Source organism: Bombus flavifrons, unplaced genomic scaffold (assembly GCF_040668555.2).
Source record: "Bombus flavifrons isolate JBK064 unplaced genomic scaffold, iyBomFlav1_principal scaffold0024, whole genome shotgun sequence".
Classification (NCBI taxonomy): domain Eukaryota; kingdom Metazoa; phylum Arthropoda; class Insecta; order Hymenoptera; family Apidae; genus Bombus; species Bombus flavifrons.
The window spans coordinates 417,501-422,500 of record NW_027184769.1 but is presented as its reverse complement, the minus strand read 5'-3'; positions in this window follow the sequence as shown (position 1 = coordinate 422,500).

Sequence of the window (5,000 nt, the reverse complement as noted above, 5' to 3'; positions counted from 1 at the left end):
CGGACGCAAAAGGGATTGGTTTTGGGTTGGGCTATTTTTTTTCGAGCGAGCGGAGCGAGCGAGCAACGCGTAAGAGCGTGTCTTTGAAATATTCTTATACGTTCGAAGACTCTCTTCGAAATAACTCGCTTAAAAGCGTTATGAGGTATCGAAATTTTGGGTGGAATCGTCACGTATCGACGAAATCTAGTCGAACGTAACGATTTCACTTTATTTTTTTGAAAAATTTTTTCCGCCGGACCAACATGACCGGGAGGTTGGAACTTAGAATTTTTTCGCACCGGTGCGAAGAGGCCGAAAGTTCCGATCGAAATAACTCGCTTAAAAGCGTTATAAGGTATCGAAATTTTGGGTGGAATCGTCACGTATCGACGTAATCTAGTCGAACGTAACGATTTCCCTTTATTTTTTTGAAAAATTTTTTCCACCGGACCAACATGACCGGGAGGTTGGAACTTAGAATTTTTTCGCACCGGTGCGAAGAGGCCGAAAGTTCCGATCGAAATAACTCGCTTAAAAGCGTTATGAGGTATCGAAATTTTGGGTGGAATCGTCACGTATCGACGAAATCTAGTCGAACGTAACGATTTCACTTTATTTTTTTGAAAAATTTTTTCCGCCGGACCAACATGACCGGGAGGTTGGAACTTAGAATTTTTTCGCACCGGTGCGAAGAGGCCGAAAGTTCCGATCGAAATAACTCGCTTAAAAGCGTTATGAGGTAGGAATATTTTTGCATAAATCGTCCTAACTCGATGAATTACGTCGGGATTAAGCGTTTTTAGAATCGGGAGAAGGTAGAAAAAAAGTTTGGACCGATGCGACCGGTCGTTGGAACTTAGAAAAATTCCGAGCCGGTACGTTGGGACTTAGAAAAATTCCGAGGCGAGAACATTTTTTCGAGTTAACTCCGTTAAAAGCGTTATAAGGTACGAATATTATTGCATAAATCGTTCCAACTCGATGAGATACATCGGGATTAATGGTTTATTTCGTCGTGAAAATGTTTTTTAGAAACGGACCTATGCGTCCGGTCGTTGGAACTTTGAAAATTTTCGGACCGAACCGTTTTTTCGAGTTAACTCGCTTAAAAGCGTTATAAGGTAGGAATATTTTTGCATAAATCGTCCTAACTCGATGAATTACGTCGGGATTAAGCGTTTTTAGAATCGGGAGAAGGTAGAAAAAAAGTTTGGACCGATGCGACCGGTCGTTGGAACTTAGAAAAATTCCGAGCCGGTACGTTGGGACTTAGAAAAATTCCGAGGCGAGAACATTTTTTCGAGTTAACTCCGTTAAAAGCGTTATAAGGTACGAATATTATTGCATAAATCGTTCCAACTCGATGAGATACATCGGGATTAATGGTTTATTTCGTCGTGAAAATGTTTTTTAGAAACGGACCTATGCGTCCGGTCGTTGGAACTTTGAAAATTTTCGGACCGAACCGTTTTTTCGAGTTAACTCGCTTAAAAGCGTTATAAGGTAGGAATATTTTTGCATAAATCGTCCTAACTCGATGAATTACGTCGGGATTAAGCGTTTTTAGAATCGGGAGAAGGTAGAAAAAAAGTTTGGACCGATGCGACCGGTCGTTGGAACTTAGAAAAATTCCGAGCCGGTACGTTGGGACTTAGAAAAATTCCGAGGCGAGAACATTTTTTCGAGTTAACTCCGTTAAAAGCGTTATAAGGTACGAATATTATTGCATAAATCGTTCCAACTCGATGAGATACATCGGGATTAATGGTTTATTTCGTCGTGAAAATGTTTTTTAGAAACGGACCTATGCGTCCGGTCGTTGGGACTTTGAAAATTTTCGGACCGAACCGTTTTTTCGAGTTAACTCGCTTAAAAGCGTTATAAGGTAGGAATATTTTTGCATAAATCGTCCTAACTCGATGAAATACGTCGGGATTAAGCGTTTTTAGAATCGGGAGAAGGTAGAAAAAAAGTTTGGACCGATGCGACCGGTCGTTGGAACTTAGAAAAATTCCGAGCCGGTACGTTGGGACTTAGAAAAATTCCGAGGCGAGAACATTTTTTCGAGTTAACTCCGTTAAAAGCGTTATAAGGTACGAATATTATTGCATAAATCGTTCCAACTCGATGAGATACATCGGGATTAATGGTTTATTTCGTCGTGAAAATGTTTTTTAGAAACGGACCTATGCGTCCGGTCGTTGGAACTTTGAAAATTTTCGGACCGAACCGTTTTTTCGAGTTAACTCGCTTAAAAGCGTTATAAGGTAGGAATATTTTTGCATAAATCGTCCTAACTCGATGAATTACGTCGGGATTAAGCGTTTTTAGAATCGGGAGAAGGTAGAAAAAAAGTTTGGACCGATGCGACCGGTCGTTGGAACTTAGAAAAATTCCGAGCCGGTACGTTGGGACTTAGAAAAATTCCGAGGCGAGAACATTTTTTCGAGTTAACTCCGTTAAAAGCGTTATAAGGTACGAATATTATTGCATAAATCGTTCCAACTCGATGAGATACATCGGGATTAATGGTTTATTTCGTCGTGAAAATGTTTTTTAGAAACGGACCTATGCGTCCGGTCGTTGGGACTTTGAAAATTTTCGGACCGAACCGTTTTTTCGAGTTAACTCGCTTAAAAGCGTTATAAGGTAGGAATATTTTTGCATAAATCGTCCTAACTCGATGAAATACGTCGGGATTAAGCGTTTTTAGAATCGGGAGAAGGTAGAAAAAAAGTTTGGACCGATGCGACCGGTCGTTGGAACTTAGAAAAATTCCGAGCCGGTACGTTGGGACTTAGAAAAATTCCGAGGCGAGAACATTTTTTCGAGTTAACTCCGTTAAAAGCGTTATAAGGTACGAATATTATTGCATAAATCGTTCCAACTCGATGAGATACATCGGGATTAATGGTTTATTTCGTCGTGAAAATGTTTTTTAGAAACGGACCTATGCGTCCGGTCGTTGGAACTTTGAAAATTTTCGGACCGAACCGTTTTTTCGAGTTAACTCGCTTAAAAGCGTTATAAGGTAGGAATATTTTTGCATAAATCGTCCTAACTCGATGAATTACGTCGGGATTAAGCGTTTTTAGAATCGGGAGAAGGTAGAAAAAAAGTTTGGACCGATGCGACCGGTCGTTGGAACTTAGAAAAATTCCGAGCCGGTACGTTGGGACTTAGAAAAATTCCGAGGCGAGAACATTTTTTCGAGTTAACTCCGTTAAAAGCGTTATAAGGTACGAATATTATTGCATAAATCGTTCCAACTCGATGAGATACATCGGGATTAATGGTTTATTTCGTCGTGAAAATGTTTTTTAGAAACGGACCTATGCGTCCGGTCGTTGGAACTTTGAAAATTTTCGGACCGAACCGTTTTTTCGAGTTAACTCGCTTAAAAGCGTTATAAGGTAGGAATATTTTTGCATAAATCGTCCTAACTCGATGAATTACGTCGGGATTAAGCGTTTTTAGAATCGGGAGAAGGTAGAAAAAAAGTTTGGACCGATGCGACCGGTCGTTGGAACTTAGAAAAATTCCGAGCCGGTACGTTGGGACTTGGAAAAATTCCGAGGCGAGAACATTTTTTCGAGTTAACTCCGTTAAAAGCGTTATAAGGTACGAATATTATTGCATAAATCGTTCCAACTCGATGAGATACATCGGGATTAATGGTTTATTTCGTCGTGAAAATGTTTTTTAGAAACGGACCTATGCGTCCGGTCGTTGGGACTTTGAAAATTTTCGGACCGAACCGTTTTTTCGAGTTAACTCGCTTAAAAGCGTTATAAGGTAGGAATATTTTTGCATAAATCGTCCTAACTCGATGAATTACGTCGGGATTAAGCGTTTTTAGAATCGGGAGAAGGTAGAAAAAAAGTTTGGACCGATGCGACCGGTCGTTGGAACTTAGAAAAATTCCGAGCCGGTACGTTGGGACTTAGAAAAATTCCGAGGCGAGAACATTTTTTCGAGTTAATTCGTTAAAAAGCGTTATAAGGTATAAATTTTTTTATAGAAATCGTTTTATCTCAATTAAATACACGAGGATTAAACATTTTTATAGAATTTTTTAAAAAATTAGCGTTCGTCGAACCGACACGACTGGGATATTTTTCTAATTTTTTCGTTAATTAACGTTACAAGGTATATATTTTTTTGGATATTTCTACTTATTTTAACGTGTTGTAATTGATTATAAACTTGTTTTTTGTCCGAAATCGATAAAAGAGTATGTTTACTGATGCGATTTTTCGGTGAAAAAAAAAATTAATTTTTTGGTAAAAATGTATTTCTATTATGTTAATTAAGTGTCTGGTAAAATATTTCGATGGTTGGATATTGCCTTTGTATAGTAGTGATCGAGCGTTCGCGCGACTAAGTTCCAGCGTCCCTTCCGAACGGTACGTTGCTACGGAGGTTTTGCACCATAAGCGCGCGGCCGCTAGCCCGGCCGGCGCCGGCCTGCCGGCCGGCGCTTTCGTATCTATAAGAGAGACGTCGAGCCGGACGGTTCGGTCGGAACAGCGTTGAGCGCGTGGCTATTCTACGGCCTCGGTTGAGAATTCAGTCACCGCTCCTCGAGTCTTAGTGTATTTTACGCTATTTCTCGACTGTTCCTCCGTTCTCGTACTGGTTTTTTCTCTACACTGCTGCGCCGCGGGTCGCTGTCCTGGACGTAATGACCAAATATCGTGGCAAGGTTCCCCTTAGTCGGGAAGCTGGTGACCTGTGTGCACGTATTCCAACGAAAGTTGGTTTCGTGCGTGCTTGTACTAACAGAGCATCGATTCAACCAAACATATATGGGAAAATCCGTCAGCTACTTTTTTTATACTTATAAATAAAATGCTGTCTTTAAAATTGGCCGCTGTAGAGCTTACTATCTTTGCGTAGTATGTCTTCTACGGAGAGTGATGTTCGAAGATTAGACTCTCTTATAATAAATGTATGTGGAGGAGAGGAGAGAGAATATTCTTACGGTATGTCCAGCGCGACGCACTGTGATATACGCG